Source organism: Capra hircus, chromosome 21 (assembly GCF_001704415.2).
Source record: "Capra hircus breed San Clemente chromosome 21, ASM170441v1, whole genome shotgun sequence".
Taxonomy (NCBI): Eukaryota; Metazoa; Chordata; class Mammalia; order Artiodactyla; family Bovidae; genus Capra; species Capra hircus.
The window spans coordinates 25659617-25673119 of NC_030828.1; the positions used below are offsets into that span (position 1 = coordinate 25659617).

Consider the following 13503-nt stretch of genomic DNA (forward strand, 5'->3'; position numbering starts at 1 on the left):
GGGGTGGGGGCACAGTGTTGCACGTGGGGGAAAGCTAAGAATTCCTTCTTGCACAACTGGCAGGTGAAACGCAACTCTTTCTGGCTACTCGATCCGGCACAGGAACATGCAGCCCCCTTCGTGGTAGCAGAGGGACCTGAACCTACCGCCCCAGACTCGATGACTCTCCTCTAGACCCCAGGAAACGCCCTCCTGTTGCCGCCACCGCTACCGCCGGGAGGAAGCCCCGGCGGAGGAAGGACAGTGGAGGCGGAGAGGCTGGAGGAGAGTCTCCCCTAGCTTCGCCCCGCCTCCTCTCACGCTCCAGCCAATCACCGCTTGCTCCGAGACCTGGCCCCGCCCCTCCCCGCCGGCTCCGGCCTGCGGCTCCGCCCCGGCCGGTAATAATTAGGCTGCGGGCGGGGGTTGCCGCGTCAGCGCCGGGCGCCGGCCAATCGCGGAGCTCTGCCCCCTAGTCGCGTCACAGGCCGAACAACCAAACAGAAAAGTTTAATAAACAGCGGACGGAGGGGCCGGCGGCGGCGGGGCCGGAGCGACCAGGGGTTTGGCGGCCTCACCTGTCCCCATTCACCGGCGGCGACCGGCGGCGGCAGGTAGCGCGTCAGGCGGAGGGAGCCGCCGCCAGGTGAGGAGCGGGGCCCGTGGGGCCCCGGCGACCGGCGCTTCCCCTCCCCCTCCCGCTCCCTTCCCCCACCGGCTCAGGCGACGCCAGGCCCGCCCCCGGCCCCTCCCGGCCCAGGGGAGCAGGAAGCGGAGGGCGGCCGGCGGGCGCAGCAGGTGGTGGGCCGGCCGCGGGCCCGGGCCGGGTATTTGCTGAGGGGTGAGGGGCTTCCTGGCCCCGGGGGTGGGGGCTGAGGTGCGGCGGAACTCCCGGACGCGCGGCGGGCCCTCGGGGTCCCGGGCTTCCCGCTGGGAGCGGGGGCGGGGGCGGCGCGCCGAGGTGAGACCCCCCCCGACTGCCCCCAGGCCTCGGGGGATGGGGAGCCGCCGCTGTCCTCCCATTCCGAGCAGTTGGCGGGCGGGGGCCGGAGGGACCCCTGGCGCCCTCTGGCGCGTCCCTGTCACCGGCCCGGGTCAAGTTCCTCGCCTCACGCCTCCCAGCCCGAGTCCTCTTGGAAGGGTTTTTCACCTGCCGTGTTTACAGCCACCGGCCAGGGGGAAAGTCTAGCAAGTCAAGACAAGGAAAGGGGGTCGGGGTGGGGGGGGTGTCTCTTTTCTCCGCTTTTGTTGGGTGGACTCAGAATTTCTCGATTTTCCTCTGGGGTAGTATTTTCACGTTGCCATCTAACTACGTAAACAAGGACAAAAGAATAATGCGTCTGAGACGATTTTAACTTTTATGTCGAAACTTTGTGCCAAACCAACCACCCGATTAAGACGCGGAGATGATTTATCTTCACACTCAGATTAGCTGTTCAGCAGGGTGAAGAAGTTACACACAGACCATGTATAAGTTGTTTGGTGGTTAAAAAACTGGTTCGTTATTAATGATTTAATGCTCCGAGCAAGAGGTTTAAAGTCCTCTGTCAAATCAAATTCGGAATTTGTTTTTTTTAATGTAAAATCCCATAGACTTTTAAGGTTAGTTACGTAATGTTTATGTTACCAATTTTAGGACATTTTGCCGAGTTACCCTTAGTCCAGGGCTTCAAGGGAAAATGTTTTCTTTCTGCAGAATATACACGTTTATATTTCCCAAACAGGTTATCTTTTAACATTTTCTTTCTTTTATGTTTTAAAATGTATTTAAGGGAAACAGGGATTGCAGAGGTGTACAGGAGGAGAATTTCGGTGTTGCTGGCTTATTGTCTCAACTGTGATAATTTCCTGTGTCAAAACAGATCACATTTTACACTTTTAAGTATATGCAGTTTATTGTATGTTAATTACAGCTTTTTAAGCGAAGTATTCAAAGTATATTTAATGCCACAAAGGTATGAACACAGACAACACAGTGTTAAAGTATGCTGTACACAATAGAGCATAAAGAGATAAAAATGTAATAAAAATCCATGCTTTCCATCTCTAAACCAAAAGTTGGAATATTACCAACACTTGCATATGTTTATGAGTTTCTTATCTGTCTTACACCTCTGCCTGTCCTTACCAAGGTAATCGTTTCAGTCTAGTGTATTTTGTTTACCATTCCCTTGCATTTTTTTTTTAGAAGTTTCATAACATAACGTCTGTGTCCTCAAACTGTGTGTTTAGTATGTTTTTCTTTTGAGCTTTTTTATAAAAAGAATATATGGCTGCAGTTCACTTCGTTTCATTGCTCTGTTACTGTAAGGACTAATATTGTGTTCATCTTCCACGACTCATGGGCCTTTAGCCTGCGTCTTTGATTCTGTTTTGCTGTCACCAGCTGTGTCCCATGAACATTTCCGGTTTCCTGGCTCCTGGTACACAAGCGCAAGAGTTGCTTTAGGGTGAATGCAGATTTCACTGGGACATTTTAGGTACTCAGGGGTAAAATAGATTGAGATACTAGAAATAAATGAAAAACTTAAGGATTCTCTGTTATGTTTTAATGGCAAATTCATATCCATAGTAATTGGTTAATAGTTTTTGAACATCTGCATGAGAAACCAGGATTCCTGTCAGTCTAAATGAATGTTGTCCTTGGAAATCCCATGGTAAGAAGTCTGGCACTATTTGCTGTCAACTTTTTCACTGCAAAAATGTAAATACAGTAGAAAAAAACACTTGATTGGGTATAAAATAAACCACTTTTCTGGGGTTCCCTTTCCCACTCTTTACTCTAGCAAGCTTCTTAAAACTTCTCTTGTGCCGTAGTACACATGTGTAAAAGAAACCTGTCCTGAGTTTATCCTATCAGTTACGCAGACTTTAGTTAAGTGGAGCACCTATCAAATGGCAGAGCTTCTAAGGAAAATGAGTATTATTCTCTGGAATTACATTGTATGTGTCCTTTGGAACATTTTTGAGAAAGGTATGTGGTGAATATTGATCAGGATATGTTAGCAACACATTTAAGTACTTTTTATGCCACCCCCCCACCCCCGCCTCAGATTTGGGATTTATTGTGTGAACAGCAACGCAAAGATAAATTATGAAGCAGTATTAACTTCCTGAAAATGGTGTGTGTATAAGTAATATGAGTTTATATATATCTTTGAGTGAACTTTTTTATAGGCATGAGAAGTGGTGTTTTTTGTTTTTTAAGGACAGTGCACGCAGCCTGCAGACATGTGTCAGGAGGCTTTGTTTTGATAGGACTATTTTATCTTGCTTTAAAAAAACAAAAACAAACCTCAGTTTTGTATTTCATTATGAGGGCAACTTTTTTTTTTCCCCTAAACCATCAGAAAAGTTAGCAAAGAATGAGTAATTATTAATATTTTGGCAGGTATCCCACCAGTCTCTCTGTTTTTGTTTTTCTTATCCTAAACAATTAAACGTTGAATTCTAAACAGTACTAGGCTGCTTCTGTGTTCAAAACTTAAACCAAACATGATCCATTTCAACACCTTTGTTGTACATGGTATGGTGGTGGTAGTCACCTCACTGGTATCTTTGCTTCAAGGTTCTCTCCCTTTCCTGTGCAGAACAATCGTTTCAGTGTGTAAATTAGATTATCTTATTCTCAGACTCAAAACAAATCCAGATTTTTTAATACTCTTGACCAGCAGTGTCCAATGAAAATACAATAGGAGCTACAAATGGGAACCACATAAGTAGTTAAACATTTTCTAATAGCCACATTTACAAAGAGAAACAGGTGAAATATTTTTTAACCCAAAATACTGTGATTCAGCAAGTGGTCAGTATAAGAAATTAATGGGATATATTTTACTTTTTTAAGACCGTCTTCACCATTGGTTGTGTGTTTTCCACTTAAGGTACCTCTTGGGCAGGACTTGTTTGTGGCTGATCTAGACTGTCGGGCCCATCAGCCTCACAGGCTTATCTTAATGCTGCTCACCCTGACTCGTGTACCCCCAGCAGTGCTGTATGCCAAGCTTAGTTCTCTTAAAATTGTTCCTTCTGCCTGAACACCCAGTCGTGTTTTGCTCAAATGTCACTCCTTATGAAACGCCATCTCAGACCACTTTCCCTGTCAGCTGGCTGTGTTACCTTCTTTGTGTCCTTTGAGAACCTTACATCTGAAGTGATTTATCTGGTTATTGTCTGTATCCCCTGCTTGAAGTAAACTGCTTATGGGCAAGGATTTCCTCAGCTTTACCGTTCAGTTCAGTCCCTCAGTTGTGCCTGACTCTTGCGACCCCAAGGACCGCAGCACGCCAGGCCTCCCTGTCCATCACCAACTCCCGGAGTTTGCTCAAACTCATGTCCATTGAGTCGGTGATGCCATCCAACCATCTCATCCTGTGTCGTCCCCTTCTCCTGCTTTTTAAAAATCTTTCCCAGCATCAGGGTCTTTTCACATAGGTCAGTTCTTCACATCAGGTGGCCAAAGAATTGGAGTTTCAGCTTCAACATCAGTCAGTTCTTCACATCAGGTGGCCAAAGTATTGGAGTTTCAGCTTCAACATCAGTCCTTCCAATGAATATTCAGGACTGATTTTCTTTAGGATGAACTGGTCGGATCTCCTTGTAGTCCAAGGGACTCTCCAGAGTCTTCTCCAACACCACACAGTTCAAAAGCATCAATTCTTTGGTGCTCAGCTTTCTTTATAGTCCAACTCTCACATCCATGTGTGACTACTGGAAAAAACAGCTTTACTGTTAGGTCCCTATATATTGAAAATAAGATTTTTAAAAGGTACCTGCCATTTTGTCTTATGAAAGTACTGTTAATTTAACTAGTCACTTATTGTGTATAACTTACTTCTTTATCCTTTTTTTCACTATTACAATGTGGTAAAGAACATCTTAAGAGCTACATCTTACCATGTATTTCTTATTTCTTTAGGATTCAACCAGTCTTAAAATTGTTTAAAGTATATGAACATTTTTTTTTACTCATGAATACTGACAAATCTTATCTTAAAAGTTTGACTAACGTTGCAGTATAAGTTGACCAAACCTGTATGAAGTTCGATGAAAAATATGAGTACACATTTCCTCCCTATCTTTACCAGAAATAATATTTTTTCTTTCTTTTTCTTTTCATAAGATTTGTAATTTATTTCTTAGATTAATGAGTTATGATAATAGAGGTATAGGTTCTGAACATCTTCTGGTTTGTCTTTGGCTCATTGTGGTGGTGTTTATATTTAGAATAGCCACCCTTTGACTCATCCTACTAACATTTTCCCTTGCTCTTCATTAGCCTTTTGTTTATTTACTTTTTTAATTAAAAATTTTTGTCTTTTAAGAAGTTTAGGTTAATAACATTGTTTTTACAGCTTCTACTTTCATAGTTAATGCACTCTCCTACCCAGATAACTGTTTTCTTCTAGTTCTTTGTGGTTTCATTTTTCACATCTCTCTCTTCTGTTCATCGAAGATTTATTTTGACATAATATGTGAAGTGAAAGAATTGTCCTTAGTTTTCCTTAGTAGTTAATCAGTTATTTTAGCCCCATAAAAGAAAACTTTTTCTTTTGCCTTCAAATAAAGCTGCCTTTGTCATATACTAAATACATTTATGTTTGGTTCTTTTTAGCTTTTATTCAGTACCAGCCAGTGCACATTGTTTTAGTAACTGGGAGTAATAATGTGTTTTCCTTTTGTTATTGTTAAGTCTTACCATCCTCTTCCCCTCACTCCCCTTACAATTTTTGGTTGTTGCTTTGTTGGTCCTGGAATTTTTAGTTGATTCCTCAGGGTCTTCAGGTTGTTTTTGGTCTTGAATTTTTTAATTTAGAAAATACTGTTATTTCTACTTAATGTTTTATGTTGTGTAATGAAAAAAATTTAATGCCATTAAGTTTTCCTTTGAGCCTAGTTTAGGTATTTTTTTTCCTTTAAATTTAACCTGTAATATCTTTATTAAAATCCCTGCTGTTGGAGTTTTCATTCAGCTGTTCTCTATGCTACTTGGGCATGGTGCTAAGTGTTGAGGAGACAGAGATGAATGATACAGGATCTTTGCTGTCATGGAGTTTACTGTCCGTTGGAAAAGCTAGGCTGTTAACAGACCACTGCATAGAGTTTTCAGATTTTGACAGCTGCTGGGAAGGAGAGAAGTAGGGTGTCCTGATAGAGATTGGAAGATGCTAGTTGGGATGTTTGTTCTGAGAATGTAACGTTTAAAGTTAGTGATGGTGTGTGTGTTTGGGAAGTTTTCTTAACTTCCCCAGTCTTGTCACAACATTAAAAAAAAAAAAGTGACACACTGAATTAGTTCTGTAAACATGTTTTGTAAAAATTGTTTTGCAAACAGGTTCAAGCCCCTGTCCCACCCCCTCCATGCCATATCCTCCAGTTGGATTATTACCTCAAACCCTGTCTGGAATAAAAATTTTGGAACTGTGATTCTGACTTCTAAGATCAGAAAAATACTGGGGCAAGTTTCCGGAGTAAAAGGGACAAAAAGAACCTGGCTCAATTTAGGTGACCGGAGATTGGAATGGCTGGAGTTTACTGAGTGAAGAGAGTGGGGTTATTGCAAGACTTATTTCCAAGTGCTAAGGCTCCTTCTGCTTCACCACCTTCCTATCCTATTTATAGTCTGTGATCCAAATTGGTCACTTACAAATAACCTGGATTATTTTTCTCCTTGGTACTTTCCTTCATTATTTCTACTGTATTTTCACTTTCCTCCCACTCAGGATCTTTGCAAAGGCTGTCTGCATTTGCTAAATTGTGATTTCCTTTGATGAGTTAACCCTTAATGCTGGCAAAACAGGTTAAGTTCTCTGTTGGCTATATTTACTCATTTCCCATTTCCCATTGGACATTTCTTTGGTAAATACTTGTAACAACTGCAATTCATTAAATGCATGTGATTTGTTTCAACAGTCTTTTTCTCCTAGAGCTGTACTTTTCAATCTTGTAGTTACTAGCCACTTGTGGCTATTTAAATTAACTAAAATTAAATAATGTAAAAAATTCATATCCTCAGTTTTACTAGTCACATTTCAGGGGCTCTGTATCTATATGCAACTAGTGGCTATTACAGTGGACAGCAGAGATAGAGTCTTGTGCAGTAATGAAAATTTATCTTAATTTCTGAATAATCATGTGGCTAAAAGCTACAGTATTTAAGTTTAAGTAGCCACATCTGGCTATTGAAATATGGCAAGTCTGAATTGAGATGTGCTGTAAGTATGAAATACAAGATTGATTTCTATCACAAAAAAGGGAAAAGAGCTCAATTTTTAAGATATTGATTACATATTGAAGTAATGCTACCTTACATATTTCCTGTTAAAGAAAATATTTATGACAGTTAATTTAACTTTATTGTAGTGTTTTAATGTGGCTACCAGAAAGTTGAAGATTGCCTGTGACTCGCATTATTTTCTAGGTGGTCAGCACTGGTCTGACTCTAGACCGTAAGTTTCTAGGATGGAGGGACAGTTCACGGTGGCATTTACAGCAGCCAGTGGTGCCCAGCATATATATAGTAGGTGTTCAAAATGTTTGATGAATGAATAAGCTTTTCAGTAGGTAGAAAACATTACCTATTCAACTTTTGCTTTTTAAAATTGTTGGTTTTCTTCTGGACTATAATTTAAAATTTTTTCCTATGACTGTTGAGAAAAGAAGCTTTTCTTTTGATAGCTAAATAAAGAACTGTCCTTATTAAATAATTGCTGTGCATCATTCATCTTTTGGTTATGTTTTTCTGGCTTTAGGCTGCTAACCAGAGAGGGAATTTAAAGTCTGCCAACCTGTTTTCTGTCATTTTTCTTTGTGTAGCAGTTTACTTAGATGATCGATTGTGTGTTGTTTGGCACATGAAAATTCATAACTATTAAATCTAAATAATTGGGGACTATGAATGCATTTCTTTTACTTATTCTTTGGTCTCCATATTATGATCCCTGTTCCTTTTTAATTTACATTTATTGGTGACCTTGTCTGTTTCTTTAGACTTAGAACAATTTACTGTCTTACAGAAAGCTGTCTCTTTTTAAGCTTGGTTTATGCTTTTTTACCTGTTTACTTCCTAAATGTTTCCCTTGTGTTTGGTAGTCTGCTGAATGGGCCCTCAGTGCCCCCTCTTTCTCCCCCATGCTCACTTTGTATTTTTTTCTCTTAATGAGAAGATAGTCATCAGGAGTTCCAAACTCAAATACATACCTCACTTCTGTAGACACTGTATTTGTCAGGGAAATATTTCTTAAATATTTTTTCCCTCCATCAGTTGATGGTTTTCGGACTTTATCCTTAGTGACCTTAGTCTTGTTTTGCTATTGTCACCAGCTACCTTTCACCAGCTGCTGCCTTAACTACCTGTAGCACTCAGGGATATTACTGCCAAGTAATAATTTCTGTTGTAGGAAGAATATTTTGAACCATTCTCAGTCCCTAAAAATTCCATGGAAGTTTTCCCCCTGCTCTGAAGGTACCGAAGGCTATTCCTAATAGTCTAGGTATTGCCTTTTTATATAGGGTCTTTTTAATAGTAAGTGAAATGAGACCAAGTTGTTTAGTGGCTTGATCTCTTCTAAACTGTTTTCAGTTGATAGATTTGTGAAAACCTCTGAACTCTCACAAAGAGTACACCCTTTGAATATTTGATGTTGGAAAAGTGATGTCACAAGCAATCAGGGAGCCTTGAGGAAGCCTTGACCCTTTTGCCGCCTTCCTGTTCCCAGGAAGCAGAGTTACTTTCAGATAACTTCAGTTGTGGTATCGCTCTCTTGTTAGCTATTTTGTCTGTTGTTTTCTTCTATTGCAGATTCAGAAGAGGAATACAATACTTTTACTCTGTAAGCCACCTAAAATGATACTTGTCAACTTGCAGTTCTTTTAAATAGGTCCTAGTGATCTTTGAACCATCTGAATAGTTCAGTCTATATTTCAATCTATATTTTCTTTTGGTTGTAAATGGAGAGGATTTTGGTGTTAGATTAGTGTATGTTCTGTGTCTTTGTTGTACACAAATAGTTAACTTTGATGTGAAAAATTGATGTTAGAACAAAGGTTCATTTGGTTCCCATAGCCGAAGACTAATTTTATGTTTGCCAAATTTTAAAAGTAGAATGTTCGCTGTCTCTTTTTCTATAACCCTGTAAAATTTTGGCCATCTAAAACTTGTTTTATGATGTAACTCAAGTTTGATGCTATAACTCAAATTGTGTATTTTTCCTATTGTCTGCTCCTGTACCTCTTCTCCTCCCAGGGTCTTTTTGCATGTGTCCACACAGTGGGAAGAAAACCTGAACTTGACTTGTGAAGTGCTGGGCATTCAAAGCTGTGAATCCTTGCAAAGGATCTTGGGACTGGACCTCTGTGAATTGGCTCTTTCAATTTGTCCACTTAAAAGGGATAATAGATTATGCAGCTGTTTGGGCTTCTGTGGGGTATTACTCCATATTCATGTCTAGTTGCAATTATGTGCATTTTCAGTTTCTTACAAAGACTTCTCTTTGTATTCAGAATAAGTTTGTTGGCTTTATGTTGTTTTAATGTATGAATTTTCTTTGAGGAAAAATGCTTGCAAGATTTTTAACTCAGAAAATGAAATTTAAATGAAAAATTCTTACGTAAAGTAACAGTATATTTTAAGAAGGAGCTACTCTGATTTGTTTAAATTTTGAATTTGTTTTTATAAGTCAATTTTTGGTAGAGGTGAATACTCTTTAAATTTGTCATTCAATCAGATAATGATGAATGTCAGAGTAACAGTTAACGGATCAAACTCCTAAAAACATAAACGGTTCTAATTTAAGCATACAGCAAATTTTAAAATACAGCCAATTTTGTAATGTCCAAAGTGACCAAAGATCTTTGTTCAAAAGTCAGAATCTCTTTAGAATCTCTGTAGTAAAAATAACATTTAATGTAACTTATATTTTAAGAGGAGAATACCCTTCAGCTCTCCCTTAGGGTTACTATGCCACCTTAGATTAATATCTCAGTAGGATGCAAAATAGTGTCCACTTTTCTTTTAAAAAAACTAAAAAAGAAAATGACTTGAACCATCCTGAAGTTCATTAGAACAAGTTGTCTTTTGTTTTTGCAGTGGATAAGCATTAACCTTGCAAAACATGACATCAAACCTGTAAGTGTGGTGACATAGAAATAATATTTGCCTCATTTTTCTTCAGTTTTAAATAGAAATATCAGTCTGATGTCACTGAAAATTTTACTCTATTCTTGTGATATTGTATTTGATATCTTAGAAATTTTTGCATTCAATATTTTAGTTCTATGTATTTTCATTTAAGATGTAGTTTTATGTTTTAAGTCTTAGAGAAAATACTATTTTGTTCTCATTAGCAAAATTTTTGTGGTGGATTTCTGTTGGTGTTTTAGATTTCATACCAAATGTGAACTCTATTGAAAAAGGAATCTTGTCTTTATAAAGCATAACTTCACTCTCAGGCTCTGTAAAAAAAAACATCAATTAATTTCGTTTAAAAGCATTGTATTTTAAACGCTTGGTCACTGAACTGCAAATTAACACTTCTTCTGTGAGATTTTCATTGCTGTTACTTGGTTTATTTATTTTTTACCTAGACAAAAGAGTAAGCAAATAGTATATGATGGGAAAACTGAAACATTACCTACTGTTTCTTTAAGAAACCAGCTTATCCAGGGGGTTTTAGTATGTTTAACCTAACCTGCTAGCAAGGAAAAGTTCTTTAAAATAATGGATATTAGCCGTATCCAATCACAATTATCAGTTTCACTAACAGGGAGGAGGTTTTACTCTTCAGCCACTAGAATTGGAGAAGGTGGAGCTTGGTATTCAGGTTTGGTTGCTTTGGAGTACAGCTTCAAGTGAAGTTAATCTGAGGTGAAGCAAACAGAAAATTGTGGAGGTTTTGTTGGTAGGATTTTTGTTCTAATCTTTTAATGATCCTTTATTTTACACTTTTGCTCCTTTGTGCTTCTGTGTATGCCAGCTTTTGTCATTATTGCTATTTTCTGATGCAAACTGAACATTAAAATTAAGCAGGGAAGCAGAACAAAAGGGCTGTTTGGACAGGAAATAGGTGTTCAGAGAATCAAACTTGACTTTCTTTTATCATTATTTTTAGTTCAGAATTTAAGTGTCATTAAAAAATACTTGCATAAAAATCATCTCCAGTAACAGTCTTTTCTCTCAGATTGGATGTTTGAAGAGTCATTTGTCAGTTTTTATAAATGACATCTTGAGGAGGAGGTCTGTTTATGTCATTTTCCTTAAACTTAAGATGTGAAGTTGCTAAAAGACAGATATATGTGGTAGGTTTAAAGGTGTCCTTTTTAAAGAATTGAAATGCCAGCTGTTAATTTTTTTTTACCCCCCAGCATACATCCCCCCCTTTTTAAACTTCAGTGTATTTTAAATCTACCAATGTGTTGGCGCTTTTTAGTATGCTCATAATTTTAGTTTTGCTTTTTTAAAAGATCATAGATTCATTTTATATAGAACAAGGTAAAACTTTGTCCTCCTTTCAAACTTCATTTCTTTCAAGGTGGACATAAAGCAATCAACACCCTTTTGAAACAGGAAATGAATGAATTTATATTTTTAAGAAGTATAAATAGGCTGCCAAAACTTAAAAAGTGTCTATAAATCTATTGACATTTTTTACTTAAGAAATAATTTTACTATGTTTCAGTACCAGAAGTTTCCCTTAGAGGTCCTTGTTTTTGTATTATTGCTCTTTGATCTCATAGAAATTAAGGTTTAGAATAATTTGAATAATTGGTCCAAATGTCACCTAAGCATTTCAGTCAGTATACTTGTATTTACTATGCTGCTTCTTTCAGATCACACAAAAGGTTTTAAATTAATGCTTTCTGCTCCATCTATTGCATAAGCAATACTATAATACTAATAAAATCAAGGAAAGTCACCCAGATATCCACAAGATTGTTGTGAGGTGGTCTTCTTTCCCTGTTCTATTGTGTACCTTACCATATTCTTATATTTTCCCCATGATTGTTAATAAAGACAGTTTTCTATTTTTTATCAAACTGTATCATTTATTTATGTTTTCATTTCATTTGCTATAGAATTCCCTTAGGTTAATGGGACCTTAATCTACCTAGTTTTTTGCCTGTTTTACATTTAGATTGTTCCTAATTTTTCACCATTTTAAATGGTATTGCTAAACAAACCTCTTTGTGTAAATTTTAAGATATTTTCTTCTATATTTCTTTTGGGAAAATCCCCTAGAGTGGGCTTACCTAGATCAAAGGCTATAAAGACTTCAGTAGCCAAATTGCTTTTGAAAAAGGTTATTCCAGTTTATATTGCCACCAGAAAAATGTGCTTTAAAATTTCTCTAATGGGTAGCCCCTAAGTGTTCTCATTAAAGTGTGCCTCTGAAGGTGTCTGACTTGTTGATTAGTTTTTGCCTAAACTAATAGGCTGTTTTAAATTCCGTTTTCCACGATGTAGATGAATCTGAATCCATTTTCTGGACATTAAAATCAGCTGAAGGAAATTGGGAGAATTTTTACCTACTTAAGTGAGCAATTATATCTTTGTTGGTTGTATTGTATGTGAAGCTGTCAGTTAAGTACAGGGCTTGATGTTTTACATTGGAATTGTTGCTCACACAAATTTTCCTTAGTACATGTCTCTTCTGGTAGCACATATCAGAGGATTTTCTTCTAAGAAAAACATCAGAAACATTTTTAGAGAGGGAGCTGAAATACTTAAGGTTAGTCTGAACAGATATGAATAGCCTTTGTCACTTTGTGCATTTCTGATTTTTTAAGTACGATGTAGAAACATAGATCTATGTTACAGATCTAGGTTTTAAAATACTAGCACTTTCCTAGTGTTCCTTAGGTTTTCAGTTGAAGGTAAGATGACCATATACACATAGTGTGTTACTAGTCTTGTGCTCTTCCCGTCTAAGAGTGTTCTTTGGCAGTAACTGCTGCATTGTGTATAAGCTTGGCACCTAGTCTGTTAAATAGAATAGGCTAGGATTGTCAGGATGTGACCTTGTTAACTAATGTTCCAGAATAAACTTAAAAAGTTGTTTTAAAGTAAAATTCTATAAGACATTTAAAAAATCTAATTTATAAATAGGAGTCAGTGATAAGTCATGAGTTAAGTTCTAATTCACTAGTGGAGCCAGTAGTTAAGCATGTATGTATAATCTTGAACTAAATAGTTCAGCTCATTTTTCAGTTTAAATAATTTAATAAATTTAGTAAATAATTTCTGTAAATTTTTGCTGATAAACTTAAATCTTTGGCTTTTTGTATATTTCTGGGGGAAGTTTCTTTTCATGGCTGTTGTGTTTGTTGTGGCTTAGGAGTGATTTTTTTTTTTTCTTTCCAGATATTTTGGTTTTCTTAACATTTGAAATGGAAGAGAAAAAAATAAAACCTGATGACTTTTAATTAATGAAGCAGTTGTTGTGAAATACATTTTCTCTGCATTTAAATTTGCTAGGTGTGTCAGGATTTTATACAGATAATCTAAATATTTGATTCATGAGTAGAACA

At 37.9% G+C, this 13503-nt stretch overlaps 1 protein-coding gene across 4 annotated transcripts in view; it reads left to right on the top strand.

The window, feature by feature from the left end:
- The window catches only part of ZFAND6 (zinc finger AN1-type containing 6), a 55878-nt gene continuing 42824 nt past the window's right edge, over positions 450-13503 (top strand). The window contains exon 1 of one of the 4 annotated variants that reach the window (XM_018066299.1): positions 450-625. The gene's annotated coding sequence lies outside the window, so the exon portion shown is untranslated. Of the gene's footprint in view, positions 626-10819; positions 10878-13503 lie in introns of those variants that run through there. The other 3 variants (XM_018066297.1, XM_018066298.1, XM_005695062.3) reach the window with 3 other exon arrangements.